Genomic DNA, 25557 nt, shown 5'->3' on the forward strand with positions numbered 1-25557 from the left:
TATTTTCTAGTATTCAGCTTCCCACCAAATCTGCTTTTCAAGCTAAACATCCCCGGTTCCTCCAACCAGTCCTCATTTGTACAGTGTAGGTAGGATCAGAATGGAAGCTCCTTGAGGACAGGAACTCAGATTTGTTTTTATTTAACCCCAGTGCCTTGAATGAAGTAAGTGCTGAATAAAAGATGATTCAATTGAGGCTCTTTGTTTTGCTGGTTTCTCTGCTACTCTCTAGTTTCTGAATGTCCTTGCCAAAACTTTTGCTCAGAATTAAACATGGTCCCTCTGGTATGGTCTGCCCAGGGCAAAGGACAGTGGGACAAGTGTTTCATCCTTCTAAACCTCAGGCTTCTATTAATATCACTTGAGAAAGACTTAGCTTTTTTAGTTGCTGCATCTCTCTGGAGACTCATATCAAGCTTGCAGTCCACTGAAATCTCCAAGATCTTCTTCCCTCAAGCTGTTCTCTAGAGCTTCCCCACCTTCTCCCATTCCTTCCTTGTGAAAGAAATGTTTTTGAATTTTGTTCACACTCTATACTATCTTCACCATTTAAACGAGCTCTTCATGGTGTTTGCTCATGATTTCAAAGCCCCTTGACTGACAGACTCACATAGGTAGCAGCCCTTGCTTCAGGCCAGTGGAAGATAGCAAGTCTCACAGTCAGCCAGAATGGAGCGGGAAGGAGGGACTCCACACCAGAATTTCCTGCTGGGATACTCTGAGGGGCTGTGGACTAATTAGGACTGGACACAGGGTATCCAGAGGAAAAGTGGAGGATGGCACTAAGCTGAAATCAGGAGTTAATGTTAAGAGTGGGGGAAATCAGGATTCTGGCTTGGGACACCTGGGTGTGGATCCCTGTGCTGCCACTGACTAGTGGTACGATGGAGGGCAAATCCTTTCTCTTATCAAAGTCTCCACCCCAGGATCTGTAAAAAGAGACTTGATAATAGGATCTTTTCCAGCAAAGAATAGAGGTGAAGATGAGAAAGAATGGGACAAAGCAATAGATGGACAGCATTCTAATGGCTCAAGACTGAAATGTCCCATTGTTTTATATGGAAATGGGAGCTCAGAGGCAAGAAGGATGGAGGCAGGGAATGAGACTCTCAAGGAGGAAAGGCTCACAATCAGCTATTCCTGTTCCTCCCCATTTCCACATATTCCTTGAGGGAAGTTACTTATCTATATCCCCATGAGGTTCTATATTTACTAAAGTGAATGATAGCATGGTATCATGGTGCTTTACTCTGGGAGTCAAGAGATCTGCTTTGGAATCCTAATTCTGTTGTTTTCTAATTAGGTGACCTTGAGTTAGCAAGTGACCTTGAGCAACAATGTTCTCCCTTTCCTGGACCTCAGTCTGTCTTCTAGAAAACAAGGCAAGACAATATGACCTCTAAAGATCAAGTCATTTTACCACTATGGGTTTGTTTCCCCATCTGTAAAGTGAGAGTTGGACAGTTTAGCTGGGAAGATCCTTTCCAGCTCTGAATCCATGATTCCAAGATCCTATTACTCTGCACTTGATTTTTCTTCAGGCACACCACAGTTTGGCCAGTCTGACCCTTATTTCCAAACCTCTGCTTTGGATTTCCCATTCCTGGAGTGCATTCCTTCATTATTCTTGTTTCCCAGAATCCTTAGTTTCTGTTAAGGCTCAGTTCAAGCTTCAACATTAGGCCTTTATCTGTTCTCCCACTACACCCATCAGCTAGTTCCTTCCCCCCAGAATCAGTTTATATTTTGTATCCATTTTATATAGGTTTACCTGGTCTCCCCTAGGAATATAAACCTCTTGAAAACAGGGACTGTGTTCACTTTCTTGTATCTCTAATGTCTAAGCACAGTGCCTAACAAATAATATTTAAGCAATGTTTGCTCAGTGATGTATATGCCTCAGTTTCCCCTTCTGTAAAGGGGATGACAATTTTTATACTTCCTCCCTCAGAGGGTGGTTGTCAGGGAAGTGCTTTGTAAACCTTTCAGGTTTCTGTTACATAAATGTCAGCTACGATTCTCTTCCTCGGTTCCATCTTCCCCACAGCACAGGCCGGCACACAGGAAACTATCAACTAATGACTGATTGATTGATGGAGAATGAAGAATCCGCCCAGTCCCAGCTTAATGGATCTGTGATTGCATGTGTGTGTGCGCTGGGGGGGGAGAGGGGAGAGGGATACAAGTCAGGGGAGGGGAGAGGAAGAGAATCATCTGGTGCCAGAAAGGTAAATTTCACCTGAATGAAGACGTGCAGAGCCGGCGATCGATGAGAGATTGTGGGCTTAATAAGCCAAGGGGCTTCCTTCCCGCAGCTCTTGCACATTAAGAATTATTCGACTTGCAAACAAATAATTTGCAGGCTATCTGCCCAGTCCAAAGTGAGTGGGGCACCTCCCGTTCATCCTGGATTAATTGCAGAAGCCATCTCTCTTGTTTCGGTTGCTTCTCCATCGCTTTCCTTTCTTGAGGGATTTCTCTTCCTGTTCTGAGGGATAGTGAGATTGGATTTGGGGTCAGAAGGACTCCTCTACCCACTTCCTACCTTTGCGGTCTTAGATAAGTCACTTCTCTGTTTTAAAACCTCAGTTTCCTCATATGTAAAATGGGAGAAATAATTTCACCTAGGGAAGAAGCATGGAGTAGCAGATCAAAAGCAGTCCTTATTGTGAGATCCTAAGCAAGTCATATTGTCTCGGTTTCTCCAACTGTAAAAAAAAAGCCTAATAAAAGTAGCTACCTCCCAGTATGTTGTGAAGATCAAATGTGGTAATATTTGGAAAGCACTTTGCAAACCTCAAAGTGCTATTTGAGACCTAGGGTATCCCCAAAGTCTTAGTACAGCTCTAAGCTCTAAGCTATAAAAATAATAACTTAAAACGCTACTAAGACATTTGTGATGGCCTATATAAATGCTAACCATCATCATAAGCCATATTAGTAGTATTATCATTATGGTGATGATTATGATCTTTAATCTCTCCCTTTTCTTACACACCAAATCATCATTAAATCTGGTTAATTCTCCTTTAAAATGTCTTTCCTACCTCTGCCTCTGACTCCATCCCCATTTCTCCCCTCTAAGTCTAGATCCTTCTCCGTTTAGACTAGGATTCCTGGTGTATTACAAGATCTGGTCCTGGGTTCAAAACACCTGAGTCTAAATCCTACCTTTAGAATGTATGACTGTGAAATTTTGGGCAATTTGGCCCATTTCTCTGAGCCCAGGGGCCTTTCTGTAAACTGGGGGTAATAAAACCCAAAATATTCATCTCCTGAGACTTTGTGAGGAAAGCTTCAGACATGGGAGTTATTCTCACGAGCGATACCACAAAGTCAAAATCTCTAGTCCTCAGTCCCAGGTTCCGGAACACCATGGAGACCTCCTGGAATGAGGGGACTTGGCTTCAGACCTCGGTTCTGCCATTGGTTATAGGTTTGTCCTTGAGCATCACTTTACTTTTCAAGACTCAGTTTCCTCATCTGTAAAGTGAGCAGAGTAGATTGTATGTCCTCTAATTTCTCTTCTAGCTCTAAATCTCTGAATTTTTGATCCATCCTACAGAGGCTGCAAATTTTCCTAAAAAGAATTCTCACTCCATCTTTGCTCAAGAACCTAGAAAGACTCACAAATGTCCAACCCATATTCTATGGATTTATAGGATTTAAGGGTGGAATGGGACAAAAAGATCAAAAAGAGAGTTCATCTGGCCCAATGCTATCCTGTTACAGTGGAGAAAATTCAGACCCAGAGAGCTTTGGTGACTTTTTCCAAGGCCACACAGGTACAGGGACCAGCACTGAGATTCTCCCAGAATCCTCTGATTGAACTCGGCACACTCTCCCCCAAAAAGGAGGCTTCCCAACTGTATAATGGCCCAAATTATATCATGGCTACATCTGGGAGCTATTGTGCTAGAGGGAGACTGGAGGAGATTGAGAAATGGGGAGGCCTTGGAGCTGGGGAGCCCAATGCCAAGCCTAATGTCTGCCATCAATGACTTGGCTTTTCCACTTACCACTGGGACGATGAACTTGCTACTTTATTTCTCCCAAGTCTCAATTTCCTGATCAATAAAATGGGAATAACCCTTAATTTTAGGGGTAGTGTGTTAGTAAATAGAAAGGCCTGAGTCTGGTCAAGTTCTTCCTTTGACATATTCTGCCTCCAGGACTCTGGGCAAGTGTCCTCAGAGCCTCAGGGAACTTTTTAAGATGATGTTGGGGATATGTATTGAAGGAAAGTGTTTCCATAATATAGGTCCTCTATACCGAGGAAATCATGGGCCCAGATCAAAACAAACCAACAGATCGGCATCTGGCCTAAAGATCTGTGGCTTTACTGGTGTGGAAATGTCATTCACTCAGGCAAATCTGTGTCCACCCAGAACGGAGGAGTCTTAGAGTCCTTTAAGATACAGAGGTTAAGGGCCACCCCCTTCCCGATCACAGGTAGGATTTGCACCTGAGTCTTCCTGATGTAATCTGAGCAGTATCCCACCCCGCACTGCTTTGGGAAAACCTCAAGATACTATGGAAAGAGAAGTTATTATTATTCTGGTCCCTCCTTGCTACCAGGCAGGAATCACAACCTGTCTGGAGACCAGCCTACCTGCCCGCCAGGGCCCTGGGGTTTGGCTCCCTCCTCCTGCCCCACCCCACCCCTGTGTGTCACCCTATCCCAATTAGCCTTCCAAACACAATCCCATCCTCTGGGAGAGATGACTGGAGAGTGAGTTGACCTTTCAAAGGGGCTGGCCTCTCCCAATTCAATTTATTTACACAGGCAGCTGAGGGAGCGGCAGCCACATCACTGCAACTGTGATTTGAAAGTAGGACAAGCTAGTGAAAGAAAAAAATAGAAGGGGGAGAGTGATGGTGGATAAGGAAGAGAGAAAAAAGGAAGAAAAAGCAGGTGCAGACTATATAATACTTTCTGCTGGCACAATCCAGCCCTGGACAGCCAAGTCGTTCGTTCATTATTCCAGTCTCCTTGAATGACCTTGGAAGGGAAGGGGGGGGCAACCCTGGGTGCCTATCTGGAGGAGAGGGGGAGGAAGAGAGGAAGGGAAGGAGAGAGAGAGAGAGAGAGAGAGAGAGAGAGAGAGAGAGAGAGGTAGGTCAGCAGGGACTGAGGTGGTGGAGCTGGGGCAGAGGGAGACAAACAGAGATCTGCTTTGGTGCTCTCCTTGTAATTAAATTCTGTCCTTCCTCAATGGCATGAATCCATCACATCTTGAAGGAGCTGCTACTGGCAGCAATGTCCCCCTCCTCTTCTCTGCTGCTCCCCCTCCTTGGTCTTTTGGGTATCATTTTGCATGTGAGAAAGCACCAGAGAAGAGGCAGGGGAGGAGCTGAATTCAAATCCCATTTCTTCTGCTTTCTCTGCTGATCAAGCCTCTTAATCTCTCTTCTCATCTAAACAACCTCTGATTCGTTCCAATACTCTGGCTCTGATGCTGGGAGACCAGTATTTCTGTGGCTTCCCTTCCCCTTTCCTGATGTTCAGCCCTTGTCTCTTTCCTCCTTCCCACTCCCAGGAAAGGCTGTAGAATTGAGAATTAGAAGACGCAGATCCCTTGATTAAAGCTCCTCAATTTACCAATGAAGAAATCAAGTCCCAGAAGAGTTTAAGTGACTTGCAGCACAGCTAGGATCCTGATCCAGGTTCACTGACTCCCATTGTTGCATAAATTGGCCTTCTTTCTGCTCATGCTGTCTCCCCTTCTTTCTCACGGTGCCTTCATCACTTCCCATGTCCTTCTTCTTTCTCTATTTTAGCCTCATCTCTCTTCCCTCAACCTTCTTTTTCCTTCTTGCTCCCTGTCTGTTCATCACTGTTCCAGGTGGAAGTGACCTTAGGAATCATGTGGCCCAGCCCAGTTTTAAAGATGAGGAAACAGACTCAGAGCTGTGCAGAAGCTTGTTCAATGTTCCTCAGTAAGGGAGGGAAAGAGACCAGTCTGGGGCTGAATCTCCACAGTTGTTGCTCTGTTTGCACTGGACTGGCTCTTTCTTTATTCCTTCCCTCCAGTACACTGCAGATGTCAGACTGGGGCTTTCTTAGGGCCCTCTAAGGTAGAAGAGCTCCAAAAACCATGATGCAGTGAGCATTAGCTCCTCTGCATCCTCATCCCTGGCCTAGACTTCTTCCCACCCACCCCCTCCATGAGTCTTTCTACAGCTTCTCTTCTCTACTTTCTTTTCTGTTTCTTCACACATTTGGTTTTACCTCCTCACCCTGCAGACAGCCTTTCTCCCCTGCGGGCTCCTAGCAAAGGCTGGAGGCTCTGAGGAGGGTGAGACTTGGTCTCCTAGGCAACAGGGCAGCACAGGAGGGGAAGGGAAGGGAGGGGAAGGAAAGTGGATTTCTACAGGACTGGGGCCATTCAACAGAAATCCTGAAAGGAAATGTGAAGTTTGGTGCAGAGAGGTAGCCACATCAAGCAGGCCTTAGCCCCCTGGACCATCAGAACAGAAAGGATCTTCCATTGTGGAGAAATAGGATTCTAAACTGGGAGTCCTGGGGATTGTCGGTTGTCCCCAGTGGGAACTGAGTATCCAGTATGTTCAGGACTCTAGGGAGGAGTTAATGGATCCAAAAGACAAGATGGATCCTGGGAGAAATACCAGCTTGAAAGAAGAACACAGGTTCTTCTTAATAAATAGGGGTAGAGGGGATGAAAGTTTCCTCCAGGGAAGGAAGAGAGGGAGTGAAGAAGGGGAAAAGGATAGAGAAGAAAAGTAAAGGGAAAGAATGAAGAAAAGAAGGATGTAAGAAGAGTGAGATGGAATAAGAAAGAGAAATGAAAGAAGAGGGAAAGAACTGAAGTGGAAGAAAGAAAGGAAGAAAAAAAGAGAAAAAGAAAAAAGAAGGAAGGAAGAAAGAAGGAAGGAAGGAAATAAAGGAAGGAAGGAAGAAAAGAAAGGATAACAGAGGGAGGAAAGAAAGCATTGTACAGTGGAAAATATGCTGAATTTGGAGTCAGAGGACTAGGGTTCAAATCACAGATCTGCTACATGTTACTTTGTGACTTTAGTAAAGTCACAATCTCTTTGGGCCCCAATTTCTTTATATGAAAAATGACAGGATTGGACTGGATGCCTTCTAAAGTCCCTTCCAAATCTAAAGCTCAGATACTGGGAAGTGGGGGGGGCAGTAGATCAACAAATGGAAATTGAAGTAAGGGAGATTTTTTTCATTGATTAAAAAAATTCCTAACAAATAATATGAAGCTGTATGCCTTGAGTGTGGAGTCTAGAAGACCTGAGCTGGACCCTCACTTACTTACTGGTTCCTTGCCCACAGATCCCTCCCATCACCACTCAGCGAGCCTCAGCTCACTCATTAGCAAAGTTCAGACCTATCACACAAGGCTATAATGAAGTTCAAGTGAGATAATGCATTTTATGCTCTTTGAAGGCCTTCAGAAGGACATGGACACATCCCCAGGTGGGGCAGAAATCACTGACCTGAGAGGTATGAGCTCACTGGAACTACAGATCTCATAAAGTCCTTTTTCAGCATCACTTTGTCTGGGGCCTCTGGCTGAACACTTAAAATGGATTTTGCAGACATGGTCACTCCCCACGAGAGGCTTGTGATCCCAGACAGACCCAATTAGTCATGATACCCACTGATACAAATGTAGATAGCCTCTAGGCCATGAGCAAGTGTGCTACACACAGGATTGGAGCTGCAGAATCAAAACATGAAAACTGGGAGGGACCTTCAAGATCCCTTAGTTCAACCCTTTTATGTTGCAGATGAGGAAACTGAGGCCCCCAAAAGCCTGACTGGTCATGTTCTGAGCCTCTGGAGCATGGCTAGAATTTGCTCAATGTCACATAACCAGTCACTGGTAATGCTGAGACTCCAAATTGGGTTTTCAGATGCCCAAGACGGCTCCTTCTACTATATCACGCTGCTTCCCATAAACATGTTGGACATGTGGGAGGTCATGAATGGAGAAAAGTCACATGAAATATAGGTGAGAGTTGAGAACAGTTATCCCTGTCCTTGGATCAATCCAGACTGTCTTTATAGATAAGCTCAAGAAAGAGGGCAGGGAATGTACTTGTTTCTAGCCTAGCATCAATCAATCAACAAGCATCCGTAGTGCATAGAACTGTTCTTGACAATTGAAATACAAAGATAAAAAGTAAATAGTACCTACTCTTGAGATACTTCTCTTCTCCAAGGAAAACAATCACTATAAATGTAAGATAGAAATTATATAACAGCGGGGACAGAGGTGGAAGCACTGGGACCAGGGGAGGAGGGGAGAGATGAGAGTGGAAGTGACGAGTATAAGGAAAAACAAATCTGTTCCATTCCATCCCCAGCCCCAGCCCCAGCCCCACTCCTTTCCCAATCCTGAGTCCCAACGTCTTGACATCACCATTCATAGGACATTCCCCTCCATTTCTCCATCCCCAGTTCTATGTCTACATTTCTATTCCCGTTGCTACTAATCCCTTCTCTGGAAGTGATGACAATATGGAGCTTCTAAGAAATTGAAATCAATCCTCAGAGAAGCTCTACATCTCAATTTGGTCTCCAAGCAACTCCGAAAGAGCTTGGATCTCCTTCAGGAAGAGAGAAGGAGCAGCAGGGCCTAGATATATCTAGAGATAAAGAGGGAAGGCTCCACGTGCTGTCCACTTCTGTTCTTCCCGCTACAGGGACCAAAGGGTTCTCCTCTTTCTTCTTTCTTCATTCATTCTACAGTTAATTAAGACTTACTGTATATAACAGGCTGCAATTTTAGTGCAAGGAATTCCTTCTCCCCCTGCTTGGCCCCTCTCTTCTCTCCTCCACCTTCCTTTCTCCTTTCTCCCACCTTCCTTCCTTCCTCCCCTTCCCAGCTCTCCTTTCTCCTCCCTTTCTCCTTTCTTCCCTCTCCCAGCTTTAGCTTTTCTTTACCTCTGCTTTCTGGCCTTCACCTCTTTTTCTCCCTTTTTCCCTCTTTCCCTCACCTGCCCCTTCTCCTGCCCAGTCTCTGCAGCTGGCACCCTGGCACTCTTTTTCCCTCTCCCTGCCCCTGCCCAGTCCTGTTATTATTCAGAAGAGCCTCCTGATTGAAAAGGCCCCTAAGGCATTTCGCAAATAAAAATCCTTTAATTGGGAAGTTGTTAACTTCTCAAAGAAGAATTTTAATTTTGTTCTCAACCTCCTCCCATTCTCTTCCCCCCAAACCAAGGGAATAAATGCAAAAGGCTAATAGTCAGATATTCCATGCACCCTATGCTGTCCTCCCCCACTCTCCCCTCCCTTTCACCAGAATTCAAAGTTCCTACAGCTAATGAATATTCCATTGAGGGGCAGGACCAGGAAGCCCAGCCAGCCTCTGGCCCTACTCTGTTACACACAGATAAATTCTGTTTCATTCAACAAATGTTTGTTAAGCCCCTACTATGTGCAACAACCTGGGAATATAACAACACCAGTCCTATAGTCAGATAACTTAAAACTAATGGGGCTAGGCTGGAGGTCAGAAAAGAAGCACAGAATAATTATATTCCAAGGGAGCATGAGATAAATGCAATGGGGGGTTCAAGCAAGTTGATAGGTAAAAATTTTAAAGGAGAGATTATTCATCAGTAATATTATTATCAATAATAATAATTTTATACTGTGTTGTTGATAACTTTTATTATCAATAGATATATTATATTTAATATTTATTGTTATTTATAATAACAACAATAAAACAGAAGACCCATAATTAGCTTCTCTAATCATATATCACCTCATCTGATCTTCACAGCAAGCCTGTGTGGCAAGCACCATAGGTATTATTATCTCATTTTCCAGATGAGGAAACACAGGTGAAATGATTTGCCCATGGGGACATGGCTAATCCTGTCAGAGGTAGGATTCAAACACAGTTTCTACTGCGTTCTACTACTACCTTGCCTGGACCCTCTACTGGACTTATTTCATGATCCCTTGTGATATAATTTTTCTGTGCTTGTGCCAGCCAGCCAGGCCCTGTTAGTTTTAAGCTCTCTGACTATAAGACTAGTGCCTTTATATTCCCAGGTCATTACACTTAGTACGTGCTTAACAAATGTTTGCTGAATGAAACCGAATTTGTCTGTCTGTGACAGAATAGGTCAAGAAGCTGGCTGTGCTTCCTAGCTCTTTCCACTGAGCCACACTACCTCCACACTTCTGCATGAAAGTAATTATGGAGGTGCTGGTGCCTGAACTGACCTTGAAGGAAGAACCTTCCAACAGACAAAAGTGAAAATACTCTCATAATCCTATCATTTAAAGACCAAACTGGCTCCTTCCTCTTCCCCATATACCAGAAAGGAAGAGGAGGAAGAGGAGGACGACGAGGAGGACGAGGAGAAGAAGAAGAAGAAGAAGATGATGATGATGATGATGATGATGATGATGACAACTTAGTAGGAGGAGGAAGTTTGCAAAATGTTTTACATGTATCATATTGTTTGATACAACAACTATGTGCTATTATTATCCCCATTTTATAGATATGGAAATTTATGTGCCTTTCCCAGAATCACCTCACTAATAAGTATCTGAGTGGTCTGATCTTTTCAAGCATCAACATTTACTATTCCAGTTAATCAATAAGCATTTACAAAGCACCTACTATGTGCTAGACACCAAGGGATCAAAAATATCAATAAAACTGTCACTGAACTCAAGGAGTTATAAGGGAGAAAATGCACCTCTACTCACAGACTCTTCATCAGAAAATCCAGGTCCTCTGCGTCCCCCTGACCATGTGAGAAAGGCCCTAAATTTGATAGAGGTCAATTCATTTCCATAAGCATCATCAAAATGCTTACTGTGTGAACAATCCTGTGCTAGGGACTTGGGGAGTTGGAATCTGGGTGACTAAGGCTTGGTCTTTGCTCTCCCTCAAAGCTCGTGGTTAGAGGGAAAGACTTGCCCTCTAGTCCTGGATTTGCCATTCTCTAACTGTGCATCTACCATTCAACTTCTCTGGGACCTCAGTTTCCTGATCTGTCCAATGGGATGCTCTTCTGTCCTCACAGAGTTATGTGAAGATTAAATGAGATATTGGGTGTGAAAGCACTTGGAAAAGGAAAAGCCTAAAGGGATTCCAAATCCCTCCATTCTGCAGACCTCATTCCAAGTCCTGCCTTCCCTGACCACCTTAGCCTACGTTCTGAATTCCCTGCGCCCTCATGGTCTGAGTCTCTTCCAGATTTTACACTTTGGATTAATGTCATACTGGGACATGCCTCTGAATCTCTTTCTCCTCAGTGAGAGGGGGAGGGCCCCAAGGTAAAAGCGGGGGGGGGGTCTTCTCCTTGGGTGCCTCCCACAGGCTCTGAAGCAAAGCTGGGCATCCAGGGGGGTCACAGTAAAGACTTGCTCCACATTGACACCTGCTGAGATATGCCGGGATTGCCTTTGTGTCCTCTTCCCTCTTTCCCCACCTCCCACTTCCCCCATCAATGATCTCCAGGACCAAGGTTGACTCAGGGACCAGAGCCTGATCCCGATGCCCTGGAGGGAAGCAGCAAGAGCAGGAGAAAACTGTTTATTCTTCATCGAGGCTGTGCCGGGATCCAATTTATTTCCTCAGAGTGCTCATTAGCACTGATTGGGCCTCGAGCCCCGAGACAGCTCCTGGAATAAACCCTCGTCGTCAGAACCTGCAGGTCAGGAAGCAAACTTGGGGAGTCGGGTCCCCTGCCCTAGGCAGGGTCAGGGCTTGGGAAGCCACAGAGCTCACCCTCCATCACTACTAAATCTTCCCTACTCCTCCTTCTTCCCTGGAGTCTTCCCTGATCACGAGTCCCCACAGGGAGCCTTCCACCCCTGGGTCCCCACAGCACATCATAACATGCTAGAGGCCTGAGTTAAAAGGGATATTAGAGATCATCTTTATTTGACAGGGAAAGAAACTGAGGCCAAAAAAGTAAAAGGAATTGGCCAAAATGGAAGCCGGAATTGGCCAAAATGGAAGCCAGAATTTGAACTCAGGACTTCAGACTCTAAATCCCATGAGCTTTCCACCAAAGCTATAACAATGTCAGAGGGGAAGGGGACCTAAGACCACCTAGTTTGATCTCTAACCTTTAATCTTTCATCAATCTCTGTAGAAACACTTCCAGGGATGGAGACCTCACTACCAAATTTCCCAGCCCATTCCATTGTTACATAATTGCACAGATTGTTGGGATTTGGGGGGGGGAGTGTGAGGCAATCAGAGTTGACTTGCTCAGGGGTCCCATAGCTCTTCGGCGTGTTTGAAGCCACATTTGAAAGTCCTGAATCCAGAACCCATCTCCAAGCTGCCCCTAAGAATTTTATCGCTACATAGTACTTTGCCTCATCTTCCACACATTTCCCATTTTAGTGTTACATTGTTTTAATTAAGTTTCTCTCCCAATCAAACTAGGAGCTCCCCAGGGCAGACTCTGTATTTACTCCTCTTTCTGTCTCCCTAACCTGCTACAATCCTTAAGTATTTTATACAAAGAAAAATAAAAGAACACAGCTTCTTGTTACAGGGATTAAAATGCGGCAAGGACACTGCCTTTGGAGGCAAAGATCCCATTTCAGAGCGTGGCTCTGCTACTTCCTAGGGGATCTAGGGCCACGTTGATGCCTCTGATGGTTTCTGAGTCCTATCGTTCTGTGTTATTGTATGGAGCTATTATAGCAGGTCCTTGTGGGCCTGCATTAATGAAGAGATGAGAATGATCAGTTATCGTGTAAGTATTTGTTTGTATATAAATGAAGCCAGTAAATTGTGTATAAAAACAGCTTGTTCCCTTAGGTAGGTTAATGCTCCCTCGCATGTTACTTATGCATTGTGTTAATAGTAGGTTAATAAATATTGGTTGAATTGATGGTGTCATGCAAAAGGTCTGGCAACATCATTCCCCTTCTCAAGAGCCCTCAGCCGTTTCCTGCTCCTTCCTGAGCCCATTGTCTCTGGGAGGGATTGGAAACTCCTAGGTTTAGCACTTAAGACCTTTCAAATCTGACTCCCTTTCCAAACTTATTTGAAATAATCCACCCCCCACCATGACACAGCCAACACGGCATCCCTGCTGTTCCCCAAACCCTACATTTTGTCTCCCATTGAACGTGCCTGGAATCCCTCTCTCCTGCTCTCCTCCAACTAAAAACCTCGTCTTTTTCCTTTCTTATGAGTGCTCTCCTGGAACTTAGCATGGTGCCTGGTGCATAGTAGGTGCTTAAAATACTTACTGACTAAGTGACTGTTCTCTCCTCAAATTATCTGGAACTTATCTTTGCAAACGTGGTAGAACAACCTCCCCACCCTCCACCACCATATGAGCTCTTCTAAGGCAGAGACCATTTTTTATCTTTTCTTTGTATGTACATAGCACATAGTAGGCATTTACTGAATGCTTATTGGATTAGACTGGACTGCATTTTGTGCTTTTGTGCAGTTATATAGAGAGGGCAGTGAGAGATGAGAATAATGGATCTCTGAGGTCCTTTGTGAAAACTACAAACTGCAGTACAAATGAAATCTATTAATACTATCTAAGAAGATGACCTTTGAGCATCATTTCCCCCAAATCTAAAAGGGAAAGGGAATAGGCATTTTTATAGCACTGTCTGTGTAGTTAGGCATTATGATGAATGTTGTGCAAATATTATCTCATTTGATCCTCACTCCAATCCTTCAAAGTAGGGGCTATTATTTGACATCTGGAGAAACTGAGGCAACGAGTTATGTGACTTACTTGGGATCATAAAGTTAGAAAATACCTGAATCTGAATTTGAACTCAAATGTTCCTGATTCCAGACCCAGAAACTATTCACTGTACCACCTCGCTGCCTGAAAATGGGAATCAAATGAGACTATAATGCTTGTGACTCTCTACTCCAGATAAGAGAATTGCACCATAAGTGGAACACTGGAACTCAGATCAGAGGCTCTAGATTTGAATTTTCATTCTTCCACTTCCTAGAGAAGATTGCACCATAAATAGAACATTGGAACTCAAGTCAGAGGTCCTAGATTTGAATCCTCATTTTTTGCACCTACTAGAGAAGATTGCACCATAAATAGAACACTGGAACTCAAGTCAGAGGCCCTAGATTTTAATCTTCGTTCTTCTACTTACTAGAGAAGATGATATCATACATAGAACATTGGAACTCAAGTCAGAGGCCCTAGATTCCACTTACTAGTGAAGTGACCTTGGACTAATTCCTTTTTCTGATCTTTGCTTCCCTCAACTCACTGCAGAGTGAGGGGTCTAAATTGGATGATCTAAGGTCCTTTCGGTATCAGACCTACTGGAACTCTGTAAATGCATGTGAAAAGTTTGGTAAACCACAAAGCACAAGAGAAATGTATTGTTAAGATTATTGAAAATATTACAATTTGAGGGAAAGACAATCAAGCATTTATTAAGCACTCACTATGGGCCAGGCACTGGGCTAAGCACTCATGTTACAAAGACTGAAATTAATAATAGTAATAATAATAATAATAACAACTAGCATTAAATAATAGCTAACATTTATCTAGCACTTAATATATGGCTGTTTGATTTGACTTGTGAAATAGACTCTAATGCTATCACCATTTTACAGATGAAGAAGTTGAGGTTGAGTGGTGTTAAGTGACTTGCCCAACATCATCCAGTTACTAAGTATCTGAGGCAAGATTCCAATCCCAGCTTGCCCCACCTTGACTTCTCTCCCCTTCCATCCTGGCCTGAGCAGCATCTGAACCATACCAAGGTTTGGGCTCCTTGCTCCTAACTCGGCTTCGACCCTGGCCCCAGCTTGGATCTGCCTCTTCAGTTCTGTGACATGTCCCCAGATGTCCCTGGCTGTCTCTCTGTGGCTCAGACTCCCCTCCCTCTCTCCCCAAAGGAGGGAGGAAAAGATGCTACTCAGGGGCTAATGGGAAAGGGGCCAATTGATCAGCTGCACTGATTTAGAAGTTAATAAATGTTAAGAGCTGCTCTATAAATCACAGACACACAGAGAGGAAGTGACCTGGACAGGGGGCTGAGCGAGTTAGCAAAGGGGTTTTATTTAAAAGCAATTTATCTCTGATGTGCTGTTAGGTGCCACCCGCTAGCAGTAGTGCCTCCCAGAGAAACAACCTGCCTTCCCCCCTCCTTTATGGTCCCTTCCCTCTGCCATTGACACCACCGGAGGAGATGTAGGCAGAAAACTGGATGGGCCAGTCCAGACCCACAATTCATGAGGGCCATTCTCCTTATCCATCATTCAAGCCCTTCTACTCAAGTCAGTCCAATCTACCATTCCACCCTGAGCATCATGCAATGAAGGTTTGGAGCTGCAGGGGACCTCAGAAATCATTTAATCGAAACCTTAATTTTTTCAGTTGGAGAAACTGAGACCCAGAGAAAATGTCGAAAGGTATTGATGAAACTCATACCAGAACCCTAGATTCTGGGTTTCCAATGAAAAGTAAGCTGGCCAACCAGCCCCTTCCTTCCAAGTCCTGGATTGCCCTTGCAAAGTTCAACCAAGCCAGGATGCTGAACTCCAACCCCACCTCCTCCAGAAAGCCTACCCTGATCTCCCTAGGACTGGATTAGGACTTCAGGAAAGTCATTTTTCTTCTCTGGGATTCAATCTTCTTTCTTTTCTCTACATTAAGAATATGAATACCTGATCTACCTCATAAAAGTAGGGAAGCTTCATAATATCTTCTCCCTGTTTCCTTACTGATAAAATGGGGAGATGGTTGTAGAACTGTGAGGGCTCTTCTATCTCTAAATCTATTATCTTGAATCCTGTGATTCAAGGTCAAAAAACTGGGATTCAAATCAATATTTTAGAGATAACTAGATGGATAGAGAAATATACCTGCAGTCAGGAGAACCTGAGTTCAAATCCAGCCCTCAGACTTGAACTGTGTGACTCTGAAAAGCCACATAAGCCACTTCTAAGCCATTTAACCTCTGTTTGTCTGAGTTTTCTCATTTCCTAAATGGGAATAATAATAGCATTTACTTCCCAAGGTTGATGAGAAGGTTAAATGAGATATTTGTAAAGTATTTCGCACAGTTCCTGACACACAGTAGAAGCTATATAAATGTTAACGATTATTATCATTACCCCAACTCTAACCTTTCATTGGCTTATGTTACATTAAACAAATCATTCTGGTCCTCTGAGGTTCCATTTCCTAATCTGTAAAATGGAAACATTTATAGTCTCAAAACCGCAAGTCAAAAAATTGCTCGAGAAATGGAAGCTAAGATTATCTGTGTTTGCACTAATTGTCGGGAGAAGTAGGATAGAGTTTTCTCTAACAGCAGCCAGAATCATCCCTGCAGGTATTCTGGAAGTACTTGCTGCTTTGAATTGGATTCAGAGACAATGGGAGTCCAGGAATGGGCCCTGGAATCCCGGATCTAGCACTTCCTATCTGCGAGGTCTTGTATCAGTCATTCTCTACCTCTGGGGCCCATTTTCTTCCACCTCTGTAAAATGATGGGATGGGGCTAACTAATCTCTTAGGTGATTCTGCAGCTCCGATGTTCTATGAATTTAAAATTCCGAACTTAGCTGGTGCCATGGGCAACATCTCGCTGGAGACCCTGGCTTGATTTCCCTTCATCTTCGGCCAAATAATCTGGTCATTTTCCTCTCACCCCTCTCCCACCGGTGGCTGAAAAAATGCCTTTGGGTATCAGTTATGGGTTAAATTGGAGGGACTAATTATTCTCCCTGGGCTACCCAGGAGTAACTCATTAGCAAGAATATTTTAATGGGGATAACAGGACTTCAAAAAGCAAATAGAACTACCCCGAGGTAGACAACCCAAGAGGCCTTTCCTCTCTATGTCCTTCAACTTCCTTCACAGGCACCAAAATGGAGGCAAGGCCCCCCTAGTGGGAACTACAAGGAACCTGTCTGATCTGTCTGAATTTCTGGACCAAGATGGTATTCTGTCTGCCAGCTCATGGGATATGTCCAAAGGTGACCAAGGCAAGAAGTAGAGGAGCTGTGACCTTCCTTCTGCCCATGTTCCAGAGCCTCATCACCTTTAGCCCAAGATGAGCTCCTAAGACTTCTACCTTGCCTGAGAGTCAGCAGACTTGGATTCAAATTTTGCCTCTGCTCTGACTAGATTAGGATTTCAGGAAAGCCATTTTTCTTGTATGGGATTCAATCTTCTTTCTTTTCTCTACTTAAGGATAATAATACCTGATCTGCCTTGGATGGGTTAGTTTTCCTAAAGGCCAAAAGACAAAAAGCACTTATTAAATAGCTAAGAAAGACAAGACACCATGCTAAGCACTTGATGAGTATTTTCTCATTTGATCTTCACAACAACCTAGGAGTTAGATGCTGTTATATCCCTATTTTACAGATTAGAAAATTGAGGCAAACAGGATAAAGTGACTTGCCCAGGGTGACACAGCTAATAAGTGATGGAAGCAAGATTGGAATTCAGGTCTTCCTGACCCAAAAACCAGTGTTCCATCTACTGCATGTCTTCGCTACCCCAGCGGGGAGAGGATAGTTAGGTAACCCCAAGCTGACCGAGCACAAATGATCTTAGTGTCCTAAGATACCTTTGAATAGTGAATCCAGATCTAGAAGAGCATTCATCCAACTTCCTCATTTAACAGAAAAAGAAACTGATGCCCACTTCAGGGGAAGGCACATATCCATGGTCAACATGGAGAGTTATTAGATGAGCTTAGACAGGAATATTACCTTTCCCTCTATCGTGCCATTTTTTTCTTTTAATTTTCTTTATTTTTTGTTGCATTTTATTTTTCCAATTACATGCAAAGATAGATTCCGACATTCATTTTTGTAAGATTTGGGGTTCTAAATTGTTTCTCTCTCCCTCCCTTGCCTTTCTCCTCCTCAAGACAGCAAACAATCTTATACATGCACAATTCTTTTAAACATATTTCCACAGTAGTCATCATGTCATCTTTTAAAAAGTAAGTTCTTCTCCTAGGCCAAGACTAACCAGGTAATTGATCATTTACTTTGGGACACAGTTTACTTTGGGGAAACCAAAAGGGAACTCAGGAGTCCCTCATTTTTACAGATAAAGAAACCCAGCTAGAAAAAGCCCAGTAAGACGTGACCATGTTCAAGGTTACTCAGATAGTAAGGGACAGAGTCAGAAAATGAAGCCAGGTCCTCTAGCTCACATCCTAGCAGATGGCAGCCACTCTACAGACACTATGACCTCACTCAGATCAGCTGACTAGTGGTAATAATGTACCTTGACCCATGAACCCACCCTTCTTAGATGCTTAGCCCTTTCTCACTTCTTTTACAAATAAGGTTTAACGAATATCAGCAACCATGAACATGTCAAAAAAATTTTTATATGAAACCATGAACTTGTTTTATTTTTAATCTCATATTAAATTTAACACAAAAGTGACAAAAATTGTCCTGTTTGTGTTCCCTTTTGACCTATTTTCTTGCTCATCTCTTGCTGACCCAGACTCCCCTCTGGACCCTTCCTGAGTCAATGAGTCCCATGTTACCAGAGAAAAATTAGGGAAGCCACTCGTCCTCCCCAGCTTGCCTTAATAGCAAGACTTTCTTCCTTAAAATGCCTCCATACACCCCTTGGCTTCATTTTGAAGGGGAAGACATGGCCATTCTATATGGAAACCAGCCATTTCTCTTTAAGCTCCTCATAAATGAGTCTTCACATAAGTAACCAGACCACTTACCTTTGGCTGGAGGGCAACTGGAAGGCAGGCAGAGAATCCTTCTTAATTTGTTCAACCCAGATGCCAGTCGATGCCCTGGTCACTTTCCTTCCTGGGCCTCCCGTGGTTGAGGGCTCAGGGATAGTGGGGGCAGGAGGCTGTGATGAGAAAGTGGAGAAAGGGACTCAGGGGTGAAGGCTATCAAAAAGGCTTCCTGTGGAGGCAGAGTCACTCCCCTTTCCTTAGCCCAGCGCAACATAACCCAGAAGGGAGATTGCCATTGAGAGTCAACCTGTCCCTGGGAGGTCTTGCTGACCTGAAAGACTCACTTGACCCCAGTCTTTGAATGACAAACACTTCCCAATTAGCACCTAAATACACAGGCAGCAACTCAGTCACTCAGTCCCATTCTACCCTGTCCCAAGTGCACACACAGGACACTCATATTTGATTCAATGCATAGGATTCAAGGCTGGAAAGGAAAAAAGAGAAGGGCCCCTCTGAGGTAATGGAATACAGTCATCTTGTTTTACAGATAAGGAAACTGAGGCCCAAGGTCACTCATAATTATAAAGAGCACAGTTGGACCCTCCACTACACACTACAAGGCCATTAGTGCCTGGAACTTCCCTTGCACATGCCCTGGTCGTCACATGCTAGTTTATATGGCTTGTCTGCATCCATAAAAGGAGTTTTCTTTGTCAGGATGTCCTTCCAAAATCACCTTCAGTCTCAGAATATAAAGAAATGTCCCCTAACCCTTCTTTCTTCTGCTACTTGCTGCCTATCTAGGTCGCCTTGGGCACTTAGCCTCCCTGGCCTCAGTTTCCTAATCTGTACAATTAGAGGATTTTACTAAATAGTCTTGAAAGTTCCCTTCAGGAACAGTTAGGTGGTGCAGTGGATAGAGCACCAGCCCTGAAGTCAGGAGGACCTGAGTTCAACTCTGACCTCAGACACTTCACACTTCCTACCCTAGGCAAGTCACTTAACCCCAAAAGCCTAATTGTAAAGTTCCCTTCAACTCCTGGCCTACAATCCCACAATTCTTTGAATCTATGACTGTCTCTACCATAGCTGCCAAAAATCTTCTGGACCTGACGCTGGAGAACAATGATAAGTGCCCCTCACACCCAAGCCCTTGCTCTCCTGGCCTTCCCTTCAACCAAGACATCAAAAGATGACCAAGAATGTCACTGGAGAGGGGAAAAAAATCAATGTGTTAAGTTTGAGCATTTTTAGTTCATTTCTGTAACCCATTTAACCCTCACAAAGACTGTTGGGCAGCTGTGGCTCTTATTGTTATACTTCTTTTACAGATAAAGAACCTGAGGACCAGGGCAATTTACCCAAGGAGAATCAATCACCACGTGGTAGGGCCAGGATTCAAACCCAAGCCTCCTGATTATTCACTGAGCCTCATCCATCCTCTTTTGTCTTCCTATTTCCATACTCAATACCAGCCTCCTACAGGAAGGAGTACTATCATTTACTTCACCATCACTCACTGGAGACAATAATTAATCCTCCTCATCATCATCACCCTCATTTTCATCATTTTTATTATTTTTGTTTCTTTTACATTTTAATAATAACCAATATTTTTCCAGAAATTTAAAATTTACATCGAGGCTGTTGGTCCTAAGAATATCACCTTTAGGATACTTTATGGTTTGACCATGACATTGCCTCACCAGGTACCTCAATGTCTCTTCAGTATAACATACAAATTCCTGAGCTTAGCATTCAAAGCCTTCCACGATGTGACTCCACTCTGTTTTTCCAGCCTTATTTCACCCAGCTTTCCTTACTCTCTTCCTATTTCAATAAAACCTTTCCCTGCCTCTACCCTTTCACTCAGACTTTCCCATCTCCCCCATCCCTGGAAGGCCTTCTTTCTGCATCCCCACCATTTAGAATTCTTCCTTCCCTTCAAAGCCCAGCTCAGATGCTCTCACCTTCAGGAAACATTCAGATTTCTCCATCTAGAAAGAAGGTTTCCTTTTATAAATGTCCCTTGAGCATTTTTTCTTTATCGCTTCTTTTGTATTCTATCTTATATAAATTCCCCCTACCCTCCACACACACACACACACACACACACACACACACACACACAGAGGTTTGTGTATATGTATATGTCTACACACATATTTATCTCAATCCCTCAAAAAACATAAGTCTCCTTGAAAGCAGAGACTATGTCTTAATCTCTTTCCTTACTACCCAGGACAGCACAGTGAGTCAGGACTAAATATGTTTCTTTGTGTTATTGCTACTCTAGTACCAAGAATGAAAGCCCCATGGGAGCAGGGGCTATTTTATTTTTGTCTTTCTACTTAGCACAATGTCTGGCACAAAGTAGGTGCTTAGTTAATGCTTGCTGATGAATGAACAGTAATTATAGCAATAGCTAGTATTTTTGTGGTGTCTTGAGATCTCATTTGAATCTCATAAGAATCTCAGGAGGTAGATACTATTATCATTCCCATTTTACAGATGAAAAACTGAGAAAGAATTGAAGAAGTGATGTGCATGGGATCATATAACTAGTGGTTGAGACTTCGAAGTTTGGATCTTTGTGGCTTCACATTCATAATGTCACCCAGCAACATCCCAGCCCAAATTTGTCCTGTTTGAGGAGCAGAGAAGCTAATGACCTCTTGGGCAAGAATGACTAGCAGGGGCTTCATGGGTATTTCAGCCAGGTGAAAGCGGGGATTCTGTTTTCACAGGGAACAGCCTAGACTCAAAGGACGAAATTTTGAGAAAAAGTCATTTAACTTTAGAGTTTGTCTCTGTCCTGAGACCTGGCTCTGCCACGATGGAGTTGAGAAAGTCATTTTCCTTCTTCAACCTCAGTTTCTCCATTATCAGACTACATAATTGCTACCTATGAAATTCATTTCTTTGATCGGCAAACATTGATTAGGCATCTACTGTATGCAAGGTTCTAAACTAGGTACCCAAATCAGGAACTCTTTCCTCAAACAGCTTATCTGTTACTGGGTTTCCATGACCTCTGACCTGAAAATACTCTAAGGGAAAAAAGGAGGGCCCAGAAGATGTCATTAAGGACTTTGCCTCAGCTAACCTTGTAATAGTCTTCATAGACAATTCTCTGTGGTACTCCTTGTGCATAAGACCTAAGGCAGGTAACAAGTACAATCTGACACACAGTCCCCGCCCCCTCCATCCCAGGGGAACATTCATAGCCCAGGAGAAACACACCCCCAGACATATGAGGAAGGACACCAGGGGACGCCCAGCAAGCACAGTCATACAGCTTTGCCATAACAAGGGCTTAGTTGCCCCCTGTTTGTAGGTCTCTGAAGATTCTCCTGTTTTGCATGAGCAGTGTGATTAGGGCCAGGCCCAGAAATCCCAGCGTGGAAACCTTGCTTCTTCTCTCTCCTTATGTGGGTTGACTGCGGGTGTCCTAGATGCTCAAGAGAGATTTATGCTAATATATGAAGCTGCTGCCTTTCCACCCCCACAGCTCAGCTGCCCCGCTTCCCTCCCTGTGCTAACACTAATTCTCCCTTCTTCCAATGAGGGAATTTCAGGCACCACAATAGGTTAGTGGGGGAGATATTTTTGGATGGGTTGGAGAACAGGAGTGTACCCTCCCATCACACCATGTGAGCAGTTGCCTACTCCGTGTATGGGTAGTTGCTGTCCTGAAGAGGAAGCATTGAAACCCGTATTGACAGCTGCCGAGAATCATAGGATTTCATGCTGGAAAGGATCTTAGAATCATCTCGTCGGATTTTCTCTTCTTATAAATGAGAAAAATGACTTCTGTAGAGAATTGACTTGCCTCAGTTGTCTGGGATTCAAATTCGGGTCTTCTGATTTCAAATTCAGACATTTATTTGCTTTGCCTTGTTGTTTCCTTGATGGGAAGCTTCCATTGACTAGCCCTAACCCCAATTTTTCTACTCTCACCTCCATCTCCAAATCATGTAGAATCTATAATCTATCTGCTGCAGCAGGCTTGCATCCAATCCCTCGGGTCAGTCAACAAGAATTATTTATTAATTGCCTACTGTGTGCCAGCCACTGTTCTTGTTCCCCTCCACAGAGGGAACATGGAAGGCATGTGCCCAAACAGGGAGAAAAGTGGAGCAGAACATTCTAAAAGGCCTAGAGCCAACTAGGGACTCGCTGAGTGGAGGCAGCTGCTGGCAAAGATGCTAAGTCCCATGGCTCAGGGACCAGTTCAAGCCATGGGGTCTATGGCCACCGTTCTCTCTTCTGGCCTTCTTCAGCCTGACATATGCCGGTCTAGCTCTGGGAAAGTATGACGTGTTCCGTCCCATGCTTCCCTCCATATAACCTAGCACACAAGCCTCGAGCCTTTCTCTGCAGAGGTAAGTTGCCCCTGAACCAGCCTTGTGTCTCTTCCACAAAAGCCACTCCCCCTTTTTCTTTCTCTCCCCCTTAGAAAAAAATCCTCAGAGGCCACATGTCCCTACCTGTCCCCAGGGCTCCTGGATCAGCCCAGCAGCCAGATGCTCTCTTTTATTACAAGATAATTGGTTTCAACAGCTTCCCTCCAACCCTACCTCCTTTCTCCCCCCACCCCCAAAGTATCCTGAAGCTACCCGCTCTCCTCTGACATCACAATGGGTTGCCATGGAAATGGGACCACAGACAGAGCATAAGAATGATTTGGGGAAGGGGTGGAGGGAAAGGGAGGAGGAGGAAGCAGCAGGAGCTGGTGAGCAGCTCTATAGGGCAAGGTGGGGGGATCTCGGTGCCAATAGCAGGAAAGCAAGCGAGATCTCGGCTGGAGAAGCCAGCCAGCTCCGGGGCTGCCGGCCAAAGTAGGGGATGCTCTGCGGCAGAAACAGGGAGGTGGGATGGGCCACCACGCCTTCCCTCCTGTCTACATGCAACTTGCATCTTCATGGAATCCTCCCGAGTTCTGCACAAGTGGAGCATCCATGTGTTCCGTGAGATCCATGTGCAATCTGTGGAATCTTCAGGGCTCGACAGAGTCTTCCCGGGGGCTCTGGAGGCCAGGCCTTGGGGAGCCCATGTAGGTGGGTATGTATGTTTGCTTGATGGCAGGGGCCCGTAAACTCATCATCGTGGTAGAAAATCATTTTGCTAACTGTTTCACCATAATTGCTCTTCTTTACAGTTTTATTGTGTGTTTTAAAACATGATTCAGAGAATGGTCTGTAGTCTTCACCAGCCTGTCACCAAAGGGGGACATGATGCACATCAAAGGCTGAGAACTTCTGCTGTGCCCCATTGGGAAGTCCATTATTCTTGCTGTACCGGCCCCTTTCACAAGAAGAGGATTTCAGCAAAACACTTGGCAGTGGTTTAGTGGGAACAGAATCTGGATTCGTATCCTGCCTATCAGGCCACATGACCCCACCAGCCAAGTCAAGGCTTCCATGACAGGGTTGGATGGAATGATTCCTTCCAGACCTGGCTCCGTGAGTCTGTGATCCTCTGAAATCTCCCTGGGTCCCAGAGAATCCATGTGCATGACAGAACCTGAGTGCCAAGTGGGGATGAGGAGGAGGTGTTTCTTTCCCTGTGGCAATCAGTAGGTCAACAAACATTTATGAAGGACTTACTGTGTGCCAGGCGCTAGGCTAAGTGCTCTTTACAGATATCTCCTTTGATCTTCACAACAAACTTTGGTGCTATTATGATTCCCACTTTACAATTGAGGAAACTGAGGCAAACAGAGATTAAATTACTTGCCCAGGGTCACACTATGTGTTTATGAGGTGGAATTTGAACTCAGATCTCCCTGATTCAGCTAGGGAGTGGACATAGCAATGGCTCTGGAGTCAGGAAGACAGCTTCCTGAGTTCAACTATGGGCTCAGACACTTCCTAGCTGTGTGACCCTGTTTGCCTCAGTTTCCTCATCTGTAAAATGACCTGGAAAAAGAAATGCCAAACCACTCCAGTGTCTCTGCAAGGAATGGGGTCACCAAGAGTCAGATGTGACTGAAAAATGACGAACAAGAACTTCCTGACTTCTAACACCAGCTGCCTCTAATAGGGGAGAAGAGGTGGGGAAGGAACACACATTTATTAAGGGATTACCGTGTATACCAATTATTTGTGCTTTGCACTTTACATCCACCTTATGAGGTAGGTGCTATTATTATCCCTATTTTACAGCTGAGGAAACTAGCCGAGGTTGCCCAGCTACACAGCCAGCCAAAATCCAAAGCTGAATTTGAACTTGCTCTTCCTGACTTCAGACCCAGCACTCTATCCACTATACTACCCAGCTGCTTTTAATGATTTTAATGCAACTATCTATAGGTACATTCATATATATGTATATGCATGTATATGCATGCATGTATGCATACAGATGATAGGAAAAATAGTAGATGATATATTGGTAGTGGATAGAGAGAAGATAAATAGTGGACAGACCCACACACAGATGATGGATGGTATACATGAAGGGCATCTGGAAGGGGAAACATTAGCAGCTGGGGGTGCTGAGAAGTCTACAAAAGGTGGGTGGGACTCAAGAACTCTAAGAGCTCATCGTAGGCACTTAATAAATATACTGGGTGGTTTGGGTGACTTTTGAGCATGCTCAGAGACTGTCAGAGTGAGAAGGCCTTAGAGACCATCTGGTCTATCTACTACACTTGACAGAGAAGGCCTAAGAAAGGAGCACACTACACATTTTTGAATGAAAACTCAGGTCCCCATCCCTAACTCAGGACTCTTTAAGCTATCTGCCTTAATGGTTCCCGAGCTGGAGTTGTAGGTGTTTCAGCCCATAGAATAGACCGGGGATGGGGAGGGAGGAGTTATCCCTCTGTAAAGCTAGGAACATACAGAGTTTACAGCCACGGCCTCATTAACATCATGCTCTAATCA

General features: G+C 44.3%; 1 protein-coding gene across 5 annotated transcripts in view; it reads right to left on the minus strand.

The window, feature by feature from the left end:
* The window catches only part of LINGO1 (leucine rich repeat and Ig domain containing 1), a 493542-nt gene that overhangs the window by 405371 nt on the left and 62614 nt on the right, over positions 1–25557 (minus strand). For 3 of the 5 annotated variants that reach the window (XR_004232585.1, XM_031956817.1, XM_031956818.1), the window contains exon 2: positions 18701–18837. The gene's annotated coding sequence lies outside the window, so the exon portion shown is untranslated. Of the gene's footprint in view, positions 1–2239; positions 2489–18700; positions 18838–23157; positions 23230–25557 lie in introns of those variants that run through there. The other 2 variants (XM_031956819.1, XM_031956820.1) reach the window with 2 other exon arrangements.

The sequence above is a fragment of the Sarcophilus harrisii genome, chromosome 2 (genome assembly GCF_902635505.1).
Source record: "Sarcophilus harrisii chromosome 2, mSarHar1.11, whole genome shotgun sequence".
Lineage (NCBI taxonomy): Eukaryota > Metazoa > Chordata > Mammalia > Dasyuromorphia > Dasyuridae > Sarcophilus > Sarcophilus harrisii.